Source organism: Petaurus breviceps, unplaced genomic scaffold (assembly GCF_028583685.1).
Source record: "Petaurus breviceps papuanus isolate PSGF00001 unplaced genomic scaffold, PetGlider_PUasm1.0 173, whole genome shotgun sequence".
Taxonomy (NCBI): domain Eukaryota; kingdom Metazoa; phylum Chordata; class Mammalia; order Diprotodontia; family Petauridae; genus Petaurus; species Petaurus breviceps.
The window spans coordinates 25,936,421-25,954,865 of NW_027185759.1; the positions used below are offsets into that span (position 1 = coordinate 25,936,421).

General features: G+C 35.9%; 1 protein-coding gene across 2 annotated transcripts in view; it reads right to left on the reverse strand.

Annotated features, from left to right (window-relative positions):
• The window catches only part of BCHE (butyrylcholinesterase), a 92,715-nt gene that overhangs the window by 52,252 nt on the left and 22,018 nt on the right, over positions 1-18,445 (reverse strand). The window lies entirely within an intron of this gene.

Here is an 18,445-nt window from a genome sequence, read left to right on the forward strand (position 1 = left end):
CTCTCTCTCTCTCTCTCTCTCTCTCTCTCTCTCTCACATACACACACACACACGCAAAAACACAGACACATCTGAATATATCTCCTCTGTTTGGCATTCAAAACACTTCATAACCTCACTTTCTCCTACCTTTTCAGTCTTCTTGCATCTTATTTCTCAACATACTCTTCAACCCATTGACGTTGGCTTCTTGGCCATATCTTGTAAACAAGACCTTCCATCTCTTGGCTATAGGTATTTTCTCTGACTGTCCCTTAAGTCTGAATTCTCTACTTCCTCTGATCTGACTACTCACCACCATGGCTTCCTTTATGTTCCAAAGAAAAATCCTGTATTCTACGGGGAGCCTTCCCCAATTACTCTTAATCCCAGTGCTTTCCTTCTTTTAACTATTTCTTCTTTAATTATTCCTATTTACATGCCATGCTTTGTCTACTTGTTTACATGTTATCTTTTCCATTAGACTGTAAGGCTCTTGAGAGCAGACTGTCTTTTGCCTTTTTTCTGTATCCTCAGAGCCTATCACAGTACCTGGCACAGAGGGCACACTTAATAAATAGTTAATGAATTTAATTGAATAGAAAAAATAGCAGGTACCTATTATATATTTATATGTAAATTGATGGATAAGATACTTAAATTCACACATCTGCCTTGATTCTAACTTGTGATTTCATTTTTATAGTAAGGTTCTAGTAAGGCATCTTATGTTATTGGTGATCAATAATAATCACTTACATTTCCAAAACTAATAGAGGTACAGAGGTATTGAGAAATTGAATTACTTGTCCACTGTCACACAACCATTCTCAGAGGAGAGACTTGAACTCAAATCATTCTGACTCTAAGATGATCCTTTTATTCATTATGCTACATTGACTCTCAACTTAGCTGTGTTTATATACATATGTATACATATAGGTGTATATATAAGCATATGTATATATATATACACACATATACATACATACATTCATTTTGGAAGAGAATATGCATACCATTGCCTAACTGTGATATCAGCATAGTTTGATATAATGAAGGGCGATGTTTAACTCTCCACAAGTTATCAAGATGCTAGCCAGTATCCTTCTAGATTAAATCTCTAACCATGAGAACTAGACAATAACAGAATTTCAATATGTCCTGAGGTAATAATATAATCTAGGTGTTGTTTGTCATGTAAGATAAACTAATATGTAAGACAACACTGAGATTTCTTCACTGATTGCAAAGAACTCAAACATCCATAAGACATCTGCCCATTTAATGATTAATGATGTGTGGCCACAGCCTAAAACTATTCTCTTATGAAAGGGTATGCTTCATGTCTGTTGATCTTCTCCCATCTGACCTATGACCTGTGGAAGAAGTAATATTGAATGGAAACCAACTGTTCTTTTGAATTCAAAATCCAATGGAAAGTCCTTCTATTACACATAAACACCCACCGCAGCACCCACACACACAGACTTAGCAGTTGCAGGACATGATTCCCACATTCTGAAGAGAGATGCTTCTGCTTTATTTTTTAATATTCAATATTTTTTAAATTTTGAAAACATCTTTATTACAACTCTTTGTTGTGATAATTCATTTCGTTGTCTCTGTTTCTTAGTTGGTCTCAAAATGAGCTATGGGGAAATAATTAGAGTGAAGTCTAGATTTGATCTAACAATAGAGTTGATTGCTCAGAGAGAACATCATGCATCTGAGATCCCTTGAACTTTGCTCATTTTCTCTATAACGGGAAATAAAAAGTCTAGCTTAGCATGGCTTATAGAGTCTGAATCCAAAGCATTAATATTCTTTCAGGAAAGAATGCACTGTTTGTAAATCACAGTTATTGTTTCTTTGTTTTGTTCTGTTTTTCACTCTGCCTAGTTTAATGGGTTGCAAAACAATGAGTAAAATGCATGAATCATGAAATAAAGTTGCAAGTCATGCATGGGTTAGTGGAGAGATGTAGGGTAGGTACAAGTGGGTTGTAGCATACCATTAGCAGAAAAGTACTCAGAAAATTTATGAAAAATATTGTTCAAAGAAACCAATGGCCTTGCAAGGAAGAAGGCCAGTCAGAAAACAAAGGACAGCCTGTGTGATTCACTAGCACCCATACAATATTCAGAGATCATAGAATCTTAGATGTGAAGCTAGAAGGTATCTTCAAGCTGATTAAGCCTCACCCAATTTATTCTTTTACTTTTTTTTGGGGGGGGGGAAATAAAGAATCTGGCTCATTAAGAGTAAATTTCCCAAGGTTCTACAACTAGTCAGTGGCCGATGCAGGATCTTGAAGTAAGTCCCAGAGTGGTGGATTTTCAGTGGAGAAATTACTGGAAGATATAGACATGAATCACACTGGATGAAAAGATGTAGACAAGTCGTGATCTGGAAGGAATGACCTCATTATCGAGGTCAAAGATCCCTTGATGCATCAAAGTATCTTCTTGTTTTGTTTTGCTTCCTTTTAGCAGATAGATACACTTACATTCTACTTAAAAGCATGGGTGAAAGATCCAACTGCAACCTAGGATCCCCTTTAGTGATAAAGAAACAAATATTAACCCTTCCCTTCTCTCCCTGGACTGTTTGAAGACAAATCAAGTCAGTGAAGCCTCCAGAATACTAAATTTTGATAGCTTGTATTAAATAACATAGGAAGTTTTAACTATTTAACATGTGGAATAATTGCTACTTAACATGATGGATATTTCCCTGTTGCTTTTCTGAGTGTCTCGAGTATACTAAGTCCACCAAAACAAAAGAGAATACCCAAAACTACAGCCTAAAGGGCATAGAGAAAACAGAGCAAGCAAATAACCCTTATCAAATAGTCTTGGAGAATGGGTTCAAATTCTATAGAGATTGGGACCTACTGGCTCAATTCTTGGTCCTGCCCTCATTCTGTTAGCACCATTATTATAAAAAAGCTGTGATTAGAAATGTTAGTATATTCTTTAATGGGAGAATTTGATGTAGTCACTGCAGTTCAAAATCCTAAACAGAAGTATAAGGAAATTAGGCAGGGCAAGACTAGGGCTAGAGCAGAATGAAAATCTGGCCCAATTTCACAGTGGTACAACTCTGATTTAAACGCATGGCACGAGTGAAACTTCCTCTTCTTTTTTGGTTTTGTTCTTTTTAACATCAAGAAAATATATTCTAGCTTGCTTCAAACAAATTTCAATACATCAAGAACTGTTTATTTCAAAGTTACACGTATTACCATCATTGGTGTAGAAAATTCTACAGAATTGCTATATCAGAAAAATGCCCCCCACCCCTATGAAGTCCCTCATTTTTGTAAATTGACCAGGGTTTGCAAGGGGTCTAGGGTTGTCACTAATCCAAACATTCTGAAGAACACTTTGGAACTCTGCCCAAATGATTGTAAAGGGCTTTGACCCAACAACAGCAACAAAAAATTCTGTACATCAAAGAGGTCAAAGAAAATGGAAAAGAATCCATATATAGAAAGTATTTATAAAAGCTATTTTTTGTGGTGGCAAAGAATTGCCAACTGAGATAATGCCCATCAATTGCGGAATGGCTGCATGAGTTACGGTACATGACTGTGATGGAATTCTATTATTCTATAAGAAATAAAGAAGAGGATGATTTCAGAAAAAAAAGTGAGAAGAGTTATATGAAATGATTAAAAGTAAAGTAAGTAGAACCAAGAGAGCAATATACCCACTAACAAAAAAAATATGTAATGGCAATCAAATGGGAACTACTTAGCAGCTCTGATTAATACAATGATCCACAACAATTCTAAAGGATTCATGTTTCACTATCTACCTCCAGAAAGAGAAAAGATAAACTCACTGTAGAGTGAAATACATAGTTTTTTTTCTTTTTCTTGGATCTTTTTTTTTCACAACACAGATAAAGTTGAAATATGTTTTATATGACTTCATATGTACATTGGGTGTAATATTTCTTGTTTTATCAGTTTGGTGGAATAAAGCAGAAAACTGGAAATAATTTTTTTAAATCATTATTTTTTTTTTAATTTAAAAGAACCTATGATCTCTTTAACATTAAAATGAAGCAGTAAATAATAACTGGTTGTATCTTGGAAACATGTATAGTTTAAGAATATATATTTTGTATTTCTCAGTGCGAATTGATTTTTTTTAATATGTAGGTTTAATGGGAATGTAAATTTTTAAGATCTTCCCTGCCCCTAGGCTAAAGTGCACCTGGAGCCTGGGGTGGGAGGCGTGTTTTTCAGTAGATACTTCTTGATTGGCCAGTGGGTCCAGAAGGTTGATAAGTAGCTTTGTTTTGGGGCTCACTTTGAGAAGTGTTCTGTGATTTGATCAGATGAAACTCTGGGAAGCCGTTGTGCAGAGCCCCCCTGCTTTGAAACCCAGATGTTGATTTGGTATGGATGTAATGGTTGGACAGTTTGGAAATCTGTCTACTTGATCTGTTTCTGTCTTGATAATTCTGTCTGTATATTCTGAAGTTTGGGGTGCTGACCTTTTCCCCCTGAACTAGGTAAACAATACATATTTGACTGATTAAAGTAAGCTTGTTAACCCATCTTGAGTTGCTTTCCTTTAACATAGCAGATCCAAGAACTTTTGTTGGCAGTGGCCCTGGGGATGCTGGGGTGCTTGCTGCTACAGTAGGGCATCTATTTCTGTAGATCAAGTTGCTTTATTTATCAAAATCACACAGATAAAATATGGTATGATTCATTTACATATTTCTTATCTAATCTCTTTTGTATATCCAAGGATATCATTGAGAACACCTTATTGTTTTCAGGAACAAAATGCTAATTAAATAATATCATGGTGAGACACATGAAGTATATATCTAGCAATAAAAAAAAGCTCTCCTTTTGGATTTTGTGCAGATATTTCTCCATTACAGCTTTGAATTAATTTAGAGAGCATTTGTCTCCTTGTTTTATACTTTAATTGTTATCACTAGAGAGGATTGTTGAGAAAATTTAGATTTCTTGTATCTATCAAAGTATCTATTTTGAACTTAACATATTTTGGAGGAGAGCCTTTAAGATACATCATGCAAATGCAAGGGCTTCAAGTTGAAGTATTTGAACAATTTAGAGATTCTTAACAGTGTGAAACAGGTAAAAATAAAGACATTGATACCTGTTGTATTTCTTAGAAAGCCTTAACAGATGTCAAACAATTATCACAAGAAAGAAAGCAAAGGCACCCAATGACTATATAAATCATTTAATATTTGACTGTCCTGCTGAATATCAAAACATAGCAACCAAGAGCATTAGAATACAATCTCATTAGCAAAATTTTATAGAAGAGTATATTAAAACAAAACAAAACAAAATTCACAAAACCATGAAAAGCATAAGAAGGGAAAGGTAAGCCTTCAGTAATTTTACTTGTGACCCATCTAAAGCAGATTATATTGAGAGTATTTGTAGATAAAAATAGAAGGAGGCTTTTTGGTCCTGGCCAAGATGCCAAAGTTAAAGCAGGAACTTCCCTGTGCTCCTGCACCAACCACCTCCAATACCTGTAAAATATAACTCTCAACAAATTTGAGAGCTACAGAACCCACAAAGTGATTGAGAGAAACAAATCTCCTGGTAAAGGCAGTCTGGACAGCCAACAGGAAGGGTCTATTGCATCAGGCTGCTGGCCAAATGCTGTCCCATTGGAGCTGTGCAGTTCAGGCGGCCCCAACTAGTGGCACAGATGGGCCAGAGCAGATTTCAAGAGAGTGAATCACCCGCATCTGTGGTTGTTTCCAGACTTCTCAACCCATAAACACCAAAGAGAAATTAAAAGGTCAGTAGGGACCTCTGTTGGAACTGGGTGGAGAAGAGCTCTGTCTGGCCCCTATCCCTAGACTGAGAGGTGGCAGAAGCTCGGAGGCTCCAGGTGATGCCACTTGGGTGCCTCTGGAGCTCCTGGCCTATAGATCATAGGGGGATCAAGTGACCATTCAGAGGGTAATCACTCTTGCTTTGACCTGCTTGGATCTGGTTCTCAGGCTTGGGCAATGATCCTGGGGTGAGGAATGCTAGCTGGCAGAACTCCTGGTGATTGTAAAGAGTGCACCCTCCTCGTAACTGGTAACTGCACAAGCTACATCAATTTGTTACACAGCTCTCTGCACTGTGGAAGCAGAGTTCTACTGTGGCAAGGAGCTCAAAAGTCAAGCAATTGGCTGGCAAGATGAGCAAAAAGAAAAAGCACATTTAGATCATAAAATCCTTTTTGGGGGACAAAAAGGATCAAAACATGGAACCAGAAGAAGTCACTAAAGTCAAAACTCCTACATCAAAAGCTTCCAAGAAAAATATGAACTGATTACAGGTCATAGAGGAGCTCAAGAAGGATTTTAAAAATCAACCAAGAGAAGTGGAGGAAAAAATGGGAAGAGAAATGAGAATGGTGCAAGAAAATTATGAAAAGCAAGTCAACAGCCTGCTAAAGGAGACCCAAAAATACACTGAAGAAAACAATACCTTAAAATACATTAACTCAAATAGCAAAAGAGGTCCAAAAAGTCAATGAGGAGAAGAATGCCTTAAAAAGCCAAATTACCCAGATGGAAAAGGAATTTCAAAAACTCACAGAAGAGAACAATTCCTTCAAAATTAGATTTGAGGAAATCGAAGCTAATGACTTTATGAGAAATCAAGATACCATAAACAGATCCAAACAAATGAAAAATATAGAAGGCAATGTGAAATATTTCATTGGAAAAACCACTGACCTGAAAAAATAGATCCAGGAGAGATCATTTAAAAATTATCGGACTACCTGAAAGCCATGATAAAAAAATAGACTACAAATCACATTTCAAGAAATTCTGAAGGAAAATTCCCTCTGATATTCTGGAACCAGAGGGCAAAAAAGAAATTGAAAGAATTCACATATTTCCTCTTGAAAATATCCCAAAAAGAAAACTCCTAGGAATATTCTAGCCAAATTCCAGAGTTGCCAGGTCAAGGAGAAAATATTACAAGCTGTCAGGAAGAAATGATTTGAGTATTGTGGAAACACAATCAGGATAATACAAGATTTAGCAGTTTCTACATTAAGGGATCAAGACTTGGAAAATGATATTGTGGTGGTCAAAGGAGGTAGGTTTCAAATCAAGAATCACCTACCCAGCAAAACTGAGTATAATGCTTTAGGGGAAAATATCGTCATTCAATGAAATAGAGGGCTTTCATGTATTGTTGATGAAAAAATCAGAGCTGAACAGAAAATTTGACTTTCAAATACAAGAAGCAAGTGAAGCATGAGAAGGTAAGAGGGAAAAAAAGAAATCATAAGGATCTTATTAAAGTTGCACTATTTACATTCCTACACGGAAAAATGATAACTGTAAGTCATGACACTTTTCTCAGTATGTTGATAGTTAAAGGGAATATGTGTATACATTCATATATATGTATGTATAGGAGAGTGTGTGTGTATAAATACATATGTGAGTGTCTGTATATGTGTGTACATGTATACATAGTCAGGGGGCACAGGAAGAGTTGAATAGGAAGGGATTGTATCTAAAAAACAAAATTAAGAGATGAGAGAGGAATATATTGTGAGAAGGAGAAAGGGGGAGAGAGAATAGAGTAAGTTATCTCACATAAAAGAAGCAAGAGAAAATTGTTACGATGGAGGGGAGGAGCAGGAAAGTGAAAGGGACTGGGGCAACCTTACTCTCATTGAATTTGACTTAAGGAGGGAATAACATATACACTCAATTGGGCATCCTATTCTACAGGAAAGTAGGTTTGAAGGGGATAAGAAGGGGAATGATAGAAGGGAGGGAAGATTGGGGGAGAAGGTAATTAGAAGCAAACTAAGGGCCAGGGTCAAAGAAGAAAATAGCATAAGTGGGGAGGGCAGGATAGGATGAAGAAAATGTAGTATTTCACAACATAACTACTATGGAAATAATTTTTCATAAATACACATGTACAACCTATATTGAATTACTTGTCTTTCCAGTGGGGATGGGTGAGCAGGGAAGAAGAGAATAAATCTGGAAATCAACGTTTTAAAAACAAAGTTTAAAAAAATATATTTTTACATGCAACTGGGAAATAAGATATACAGACACTGAGGTTCAGAAATCCATGTTGCCCCACTAGAATGTTAGGGGGACTTGGTGGATAGAAGAGAGAGTAGATTGGTGGAAGGGGTATTAAATGTGCTTGATATCTTGGGGGTGGAGGGTAGGGGAAAGATGGGAGGAAAATTTGTAGCTCAAAATCTTTTGGAAATGAAAGTTGAAAACTAAAAATACATAAAATATTTAACAAAGAGAGGGAAGGTTTGGAATTGGGAATCTTTCTATTATGGAATAATGAATGTAGTGAATCATGAAGACTGTTTTCAAATATTTGAAGGTCAGTGGTCTAAAATTCATTTGCCTAAGAGAGTACAACTAAGATTGCATAGTAACAACTGAAAAGAGATACATTTAGTACTAATGGGAGAGAAGTGGGGACTTCCTAAATTTGGGCTATCCAAAAGTAGAAAGGTATGCCTTTGGGGTTAGCTGTTTCTCTCTTAACTAGTGCTGCTCATTCCATGACTGGATGTCAGTTTCGAGTTTGTGATATAGAATTGTTTTTGTGGCATGCTTTTACTAGATGTCTACTGATGCCTCTGCCAACTCTCTGATTCTAAAATTGTGTGATGTTAAAAAGAAGGGAAATAAGATAGATCTTGATATTTTATTTTAAATAAACTACTTTTTTACTTATGACAATGGAAATATCACATATAGATGTTATTCCAAGGAAATAGAATGACACTTAGACCAATGAGTTTATAAAGAGTGGCTGGTTTGACCAAACATGGATAGACAATCCATTTTGTATCCTGATTTCCAGGGTACTCAGGAAATCTAATTTCAAGATATCTCAATGGGAATTTTTTTTAATGGACAATATCATGAACAGTATTGTCCCAGAGTGAACATGAAGGCATCAGTGGCTACTAACTCATACCTCACTCTGTGTGTGTATGTGTGTTTCTTATCTCTGTACAAAGGTGTGGTGAAGAACGATCTGGTTTTGTTATAAGAAGACATGAATTAAAACATTTCCTCTGGAACTGCAAAATTTTGTAACATGTGAAGGAAAATTATAAACTTCTGGATATCAGTTTCCCAATTTGTTATATTAGATAGCAGTGTGTCAGAGGGAGTCAGTAGGATGAACTAGATTGAAGTCCACTGTCTGACACACACTGGTGATATGATCCTGGAAAAGTCATTTAACTTGCCAATGTCCCATGAAACTAAGTATATAATCTTTACCTGCCTTAGAAAAGGAAGTTCCTCATTAATAATTCCACAAACCAATGAAATGTGTGTGTGTGAGAGAGAGACAGACAGACAGACATACAGACATAGAGAGAGAGACAGACAGACAGAGAGAATAATACATGTATTTTTGGGGGGGCACAATGGCATAGTAGAAAGTGTTAGAGTCTAGATAGATATCTAGATCCAACTCCCATCTTTTTTATCTCCTTAAATTCTTAGTCCTCAAAATGATACTAGTAGTGCATATGTCACAGAGTTGGGGGGGGGGTTGGCATTCACATGTCAGAAGGGTAAGGAAGCCTTATCCTATTATTTTCCTTTTCTGCTTTGCATTTACTCTAGTTAATCATCGTAATTGTCTACTGAATGTATCAGAGTATACATATGTCCTGGGATTTATTTTATTCTATTAATTTATTTTATACTTTTTCTACATTTGAAAAAAAAGTATAATTAAGTTGGTTTGGTTTAGAAGATTTCTAAATTCTCTTCTAGATTTTGGTTAATGTTCTTATGATGGCAATTTATACATTCATTCAAATTGCTCTGTAAATATCTGATATTATAAGACATAATACCTACCTCACATTTCTAAATCATTTTTGAATTTTCAAAGCACTTTCCTCCTATACCAAGCTTGTGACAAAGATACTCATTGCTGAGGAAATTTCCATTTCCCAATGCCAGTTGGCACCTTCTCTCTACCTTAGAAACTTAGTTGCTTAGAGCACAAAGATACTTGCCCAGGGTCCCTCAACCAGTGTACATCAGAAGAAGGCCTTGAATCCAGGTCATACTTTCTCTAAAGCCATCTTTCCCCAATACTTCTTACAACGTAAGAATAATTACAGATGGGAAATTGAGGTTCAGATGTTGTGTGATTTGCTTATGGTAACATAGCTAGTAAGTATCAGATGTAGGATTTGTACTTCAATTTCTCAAAGAAGAACAAAAAATAAAATAAAAAAGAGATGTTGCTGAGTACCCAATATGCTCCATACACCAATTAGGTAGTGGTGACAAAAAGAAAAGAATGAAATAAACATTACTTTCCATTAAACTGACATCACATCGCCATTATAGGTAGAGACACTGCTCTAGAGAAATGAATAAAATGATGTTAATGATGATATGTCAGCAATTCTGCTAATACCAAGATCCCATCTTATAAATTTATACTTTATACACTTCCACTGTGATTAATAACAGCTAAAGCCAAAGTATCAGCTTGGCTACTAGGGCATTTCATGGCCTTGAAGTTATTGACACTTTCATAATCCTTGTCTTGCTCCGCTGATTAGTGAATGGTGTCTCTGAACTAAATGTGGGTGACACCTGTGATGTGATTCTAGGAACTAAGATTCTTTATTTTTGAGTAACTTCTCTCAAAAGGGATGGTGGAATCATAAAATCCTAATATGATAGACTCAGACAGAGAAGGGGTCAGAAAAGCCATCTGATCCAATCCTTTCATTTTCCAATTCAGCAAACTGTAGGCCAGAAAGGTTGTAACTTGTCAAAAATTTACAACTGAGATTGAAACAGGATTTAGCCTCTGTTTCTCTGACTCCAGATTCAGAATTGGAGTGCTGAGGAGAGTTGGTATAATAGTAAAACATCATTTTAAAGTATAAGTATCTTGAAATGAAATTTGTGATGGCAAAAAACAATGGAAACAAAATATTCATTTGAGGATTTATGTAAATAAAACTTTTTCTAGGTATTATTGCTTTAAAAAATAAAGTTCCTCCACCTTTCCCTTGCAGTATTGTCTTTAATCTCACACACAAGTCCCGATTTCAGAGTTTAAATTTTTCTAAAGTATTCAACTCTCAGAGGTTTCCTTTAAAAGGAAACTAAACTCCCAATTCATAAACAAAGAGAGATTGCCAAAGAAGGAGGAAGCCTCTGGCACATAAAAACAGTATTGAAGTTGCCAGTATTTGAGTCTGGGAAAGTCCCTTTGTATACCTCAGGGAATTGACACTGTACTTTCTACTTTTAAAATGATTTTTTCAACATCCACTGTCTATCATATTTTCAGGACAATTCTTTCAACAGTTTTGAACCTCAGCCATTAAATTGTGAGTTCCCAGAGGGCTGTGCTTGGCCAATGGAAGAATTTAATAAATACTAGTTTACTGACTGACTACAAGGCACAGAGATAGCTAGGTGCCTTGTGTCATAAGAAGAAGTAGAAAATATTATCTAAGAAATCAAGCATCATATGATCAAACAAAAAAAGTCAGAGGATAATGGGAGGGGAGGATTATCCATAATCCTTTACTAGATATAGGAGATGAGCCAAGGAGTTATAAAAATCCTGTAGAAATATTCAAGAAATTCAAGATTTTGTGTAGGTTTTAAGTGTCTGAGGCTGGAATTCGAATTCAGGTCCTCCTAACTCTGGGGCTGGCACTTTACTCACTGTGCCACCTAGCCACCCCAAAATAAGGCATTTTAAAAAATGTAATTTATTGGGGTGGCCAGGTAGCACAGCGAGTAAGAGCACCGGCTCCAGTGTCGGGATGACCTGGGGATCAAATATAGGCTCAGACATTTAGCACCCCCCCAGAAACACCTGGCCATGTAACCTTGAGCAAGTTACTTAACCCAATTGCTTAGGGGTGGCCAGGTGGCTCAGTGAGTAAAAGCACCAGCTCCAGTGTCGGGATGACCTGGGGATCAAATCTGGGCTCAGATACTTAGCACCACACCCAGAAATAACTGGCCGTGTAACCTTGAGCAAGTTACTTAACCCAATTGCTTAAAAAAAATGTAATTTATATGACCATCCTGAACAAATTTATTTTACCACAATATCTAAAAGAAAATATAAAAAGTTTTCAGGACCTACCTAAAATTAGATACACAGAAGATTTTTGTCATGGTTAAATATCACAAGTGGGAAAATAGAATTATTGAGAAATATCCATGAACACAAGTATCAAACACCATCATGTCAGAAACAAGTAAAGATAGCTATCAAAGATGTGTGCTGAAGGTTTAAAAGATCCCCCACATATGTGTTAAAACATATATGTGTGTGTTTGGAGATATAGCATATACTTTTGCGGTGGAAAATATAAATTCTAAATTGATCAATCAAAAATAACAGATGCAAATATCTGTGTGCATACAAAAATTTACATTCATGCATACATACAGAGAAAGAAATATTGAAAAATAAAGTATGTAATAAATTCTAGATAACTTTAATCAGAAATTTAAAGCAAAAGGTTATTGTAATAAAGAGAATGAAGGGATAAGACAAAAAGACAAATTTGATATCAACCCTAAGCTTTCCAAAGAGGAGTGAGAGGTAAAGAGATCCAAGTTGAAAACAAACCAAGGATGATCTCTCCTTTACTATCATTTGGCTCTTCCATTTTCTACCTATCTGAATGACATGACATACGAATATTGGCTCTGGATTCAGAGGACCTGTGTTCAAATTTCACCTCTGCCATATACTACTTTTGTGTCCTTGAGCAAGTCACAGGCCCTGCCTAGACTTCAGGTTCTTCATCTTTAAAATAACAGGGTTGGAATAAATGGTCATTGAGGACCTATCCATCACTAAGTCAATGAGTGAACCTAATCACTTTTAGTCTGGGAAATTAGAAAAGTAAGGATATTAGAAATGTATATATGGGGCAGCTAGGTGACACAGTGAATGGAACACTAGCCCTGGAGTCAGAAGGACCTGAGTTCAAATCAGCCTCAGATACTTAAAACTTACTAGCTATGTGACCTTGAGCAAGTCACTTAATCCCAACTACCCTGCCTTCCCCCCTCCAAAAAGACCAAAACAGTGTATAAATTAATAATCAGTAGGTTCATATTATTTAGCAAGAGCTGTCTTCCTATCACTCACAAAGGGAACTGCATTTCAACTATTCAGAGATACTTTCTGCTTATCTGTTCATTCTTGTAGATTCATAGAGAGCTGGTAAGGGAGGAATAGCATTGTATCTAATCAAAATGAATAATTTTTGCATATTGTTAAAATAAGGTCCAGGGACAACTAGGTGGTACAGTGAGTAGGTATCTGGGCCTGGCATCCAGAAGACTAATCTTTCTGAGTTCAAATATGTCCTCAAACATTTAATAGTTAAGTGATTCTAGGAAAGTCACTTAATCCTATTTGCCTCAATTTCCTCATCTGTAATATGAACTGGAGAAAGAAATGATCACTTTTTTCTTTTCCATGGAAACCCCAAATGGGTTTACAAGAAAAGCAGACATGACTGAAACAACTGAACAGCAATGACACCACCACAAAATAAAGCCCATAGTTGGCAAGTGAATGTTTTCAAGTGACTTAGAGATAGAAAGTCGTATTCTTATCCAAAGTCAAGATCTCACTCTCCTATATTTTACTGGCTTTCATAGATAAGATCAGTCTCTCATACTTTGTTGCACCTCAGTGCTGCTTGGCTAATTTTGGCCTAACAATTAACTCCAAGAAAATGCCGGTGCTCCATTACCCTCCATCACACCATCCATACATGGAACCATAGATTATAGCAAATGGAGAAGTTTGGAATGTTGTGGATATACCATTGATAATGAGTTTAAGGCACACACTGACATGCTAGGTCAGTGTTTGGGAGGCTCCCAAGGAAAGTATGAAAGAGAAGAGGTATTAGACTTACCACCAAACTGAAGGTCTACAGAGGTGTTGTACTGACCTCATTGTTGTATTCCTGTGAAACTTGGAGAATCTACCAGCACCATGCCTGCCTGAATCACTTCCATTAGAATTGGCATTGTAAGATTCCAAAGATCTCTTGGCAAGATAAGATAACAGACACTGAGGTCCTTTCTCGAACTAAAGTGTTAGGCATTCAAACTTTGCTTCAGAGAGCACAATTCCTATGGACTGGCCACGTTGTTTTAATGCAAAATGTATGATTGCCAAAAATGTTATTTTTGTGGAACTTACACAAAGCAAGCATTCACATGGTGGTCAGTAGAAGTAATACAAGGACATTCTCAAGGTCTCTCTTATAAAGTTTGGAACTAATTATGTGACATGAGAGACAACGTAACACGACCATTCAGCATGGAGTGCCCACATCAGAGCACTGTGCTCTATGAGCAAAGCAGAATTAAAACAGCTCAAAGGAAATGCAGGATACACAAATTTAGAGAATCCACCCCAAATGTTTACAGGGACTATTCGTGCCTGACCTTAGGTAGAGTATTCTAAGTTTGTATTGGTCTGATCAGCCACAGTTAGACACACTGAAACTTGATTCTAGCACAGTGATGTCATTTTGGTCCTCGTTGAGGACAAAAGGACAGCAACCAACCAATCAATCAAATCAAAAACCTAACAAACAACATACATTTATTTAGAACCTACTATGTTCCAGGCTCTGTGTGATTTTTCATTTGGGATATAAAATCAAAATTGAAAAACTGTGTCCTTGCCAGGAGTTCATATTCTATCAGGGGAGACAATGTAGATAAATAGAAGAAAGAGACAGACAGAGATAGAGAGGGAGGAGGACAAAAGAGAGGGAGAGAAGGGGGAGGGAGAAGAAAAATGGTAAGGGAGAGTAGAGAGGAAGCAAATAAGGTAGGAAGAGAGAAAAAGAGAGTCAAAGGGAAGTGAGACTGAGAGAGGAAGCAAAGAAGGGAATTAGGGGGGATACAGAATAGAAGAGAGACAAAAAATAGGCAGAGAGAGACAGAGAGAGAAATAGAGGAAAGAGAGAAGAAAGAGGGAGAGAGAGACAGAGAAGAGAAAAAGGGACAGAGATTAGAGATGAAGGTAAACATAGATGTTATAGATACAATTTGACTATATCTATATTTATATATAACATGTATATGATAGTTATCTCTGTACATACATATATGTATATGTGTATGTGTATATATACATACATATATGTATATGTGTATGTGTATATATATGTATACATACATATATATATATATTCCATTGAACTGAAACTTTCATAACCCAATTCTCTTATCTCTTCCTAACTTTATTTTGAATTACATAAAAAGCTTCTGTAAAATCAGGTCCATTTTATTCTTTCTCTTTTCTAAATGGCATTGTATATAAGGGACATATGTACACACATTAAACTTTGAGGCTGTCTATAACTTGCTGATTCAATATTTTTTTGTCCCAAAAGTTTTGGAGCAAAGATGATTACAGATAGAAATCTTTACTGAGGAGTTATCTAAATAAAAGTTTAAACTCTAAAAGCAAATGAATTGCCCAGGATAGGGAATCTATTATACTTTTCTTGGTAGATGTATTTTTCTATGGGGAAACTAATAATATGAGTCCCTTTACAATAAATCTGCAAAGGGATTGTGACAGGTTTATTGTCTATGTCATGACAAAAACAGAAGGATTGGTCAAAGGTGATGGTGAGGAAGAACCCTTTTCCATATTTTCTATGTGATAGAAGTAAGTAGATTTTTTAAATAGTAGGTAATTGAATATATATGACCCTTTAAATGATAAACTTGAACAAGCAAATACCTCTTCAACTTAATAATGTAATTATTCATATAATTGGATTAAATACACTTTGATTATTAAATCTATCATGGAGTCTGAATACAGAAAGTTTTATTAGTATATGTGGACCACAACCTCAGAACTTGAAGAATTTTTTTTTAAATTATCTAACCAATCATTATTTTTAATCAAATGATGAAATAGAAATTCTGAAAAGGGAAGGGACTGGTCTAAGGTCACTCTGGTAGGAGGTTTAAGGGATGAATGTTCTGATGTCATATTTCATTCCATGGCTCAGCACCTATTGTGACTTTTGCAATATTGATTCCAATATGAATAGTTTCTGCTTTAGGTGTTAAAATTAATTTTTAAAGCAGTGGATGAACTATGACAGTTTGCGGGTAGAGAGTAAAGAAACAAAGGTAGGAATCCATTGTGTAAGAGCTGAGCAGATAAATCTCCAAATTGTCTTCAAATAAATGCCAAATTATATCAACACATTTCCTTTATATTGCCCTAGTATGCTCCTCAACTACAAAGGCCTATTTTGTTCTTCCTATTTTCTGATAGCAGAAAATCAGAATTTAAGGTCAAGCACATACTAGGATATTTTATATTCCTCTAGACAGTATGCTCAGTGGAGAGAGTGTAGCATATATTTAGCATCAGTAAGACCTGATTTGTCATATCAGAATGACCATGGGTAAATAACAACCTCCAAGTCTCAGTTTACCTGTCTATAAAAGTGGATCTCATAACTACTTAAATATACTGTTTTGATGCTCAAATGAGATGATAGATAGATAAATAGATAGGTAGATAAATAGAAAGATGGATAACCTATATCAATACCTAACCTTATTCTGTATATATTTTTGGGTATCAGTTTGTAAATTCTAAGTACCAAAGTGCTCTGCCTCTAATTCTGCAACCTTGGACAACTTTATTGAACTGTGTCAGGTTTCACATTCCTTATCTCTAAAGAGGGGGGTCTGAATCTGATAACTTCCAAGGACTTGTCTGGCTCTGAACCTATGTTATCATCATAAGGAGAAATATCAGTTCTTCATAATATTCCTCATTTTCATCTTTGGGGTCTCTGATTTTACCATCTTTTTCTATTGTAATTTGGGTAAAAAAAATCAATATTACTCAGCAGCATTAAATGTCATTATATAAAAAGAAATATGTTTTCAATGTCTTCTCCCCTAAAAGAACTAGCCCAGATACTTTGGGTTGATCATAAATTATCCTCTGATATTATTCTAAATTTCAGCCCAATATTTCTAACAAATACCCATTGTCTTCCTTCTTTTTTGTCTCTGTTCATGTTAAATTAGGGAAAAAAGGATACTGATTTCATTATGGTCACTGAATTAATTCAAAAGGCTATTTTTCCATGCTTGACCCTCATCCAAAGGATTCAAATTTTCCAGTTAATAACCATGAGGCACAGAATTAGAGTTTAAGAGATTTTTTTCCCTTCACTGCAGAAACTACTTGAAATATTATCTGACAGATAATCTAATTATAGTCCTGATAATAATTAGACTTGATGGCCAGATGACAATCTTTCAGAAAATCCAACTTGCCCATAGACCTCTCATTTTCTAATTTTAGCCTGACTGTACTTTGCTCTTTGTAGCTTCTGCACATATGATTTCAAGCTTTCTAAAGTTACCAACATGGAAGTTAATCTATTTCCTAAGCATCAAGTTTAAACATTGGTGTGTAAACAAGGCATTAAAGTATCATATCCTTATGACCTGGAGCTATTGGTGGTGTGGTGCCTCCTTGTCGCTGAATCCATCTTACAGAAAGGTCCCATTGAATGGAATGAATTGAGGCTTCAGCATTTATTAAATGTGCTAAACAATGGACCTACAAATTCCAAAGTGAGTCAGTCTTCAAAGAACTCACATTCTAAAAGAAGAAGATACAGTACATATAGGGAAATGGTGATTAGGGAATTTAGTTTTGCTATATGGAGTCATTAAATTGGTGAATGAAGCAATAAGTCATTCAGTTGTTATGCTAAAAAACAAGAGGCAGAGAGGGGAGAGGTGCTTATGCATGTAGCAGAAGGGAAGGTGGTAATATGCTGAAGTACAGCATTGTTTCTGGGTAGATGGTAAGGTGTTCCATGCGGGCAGAAATTGGCAAGAAATAAAGGTTACGTGAATTTTATACTCAACTACGAATCATGACAGTTCAGTCCTGGCAGGTGAATTGCTTTGTGAGTAATTCTCCAAAAAGGATTTCTAAAGCACATTCTTTACTTCATAGAGAAAAATGATGAAGAAAGTAGAGATGGTGTGGTGGACTAAGTAGATTTTTTTAATAACATGGGAAGGTAGAACAGAGAGTCTGACCCAAAGTACTGGTGATGGTAATAGAGAGGACATGATGTATACAAGAAACATTCAGGTGATAGTAATAGAGAAGACACGATGTATACAAGAAAGATTCAGAGGTAGAAGCAAAAATTTGTGAGTGAGATGTAAGAATGAGTTAAGAGTAAAAAGGCACCATCAAGATTTCAAAGGATCCCGGTTTTAGAGCTAAAATGAAACTCTGAAATCACTTAGACCAAAGCCTTCATTTACATATGTGAAGTTAAGAGAGATTGTGAGTAACCAATGGTCAAACACAAGAGAA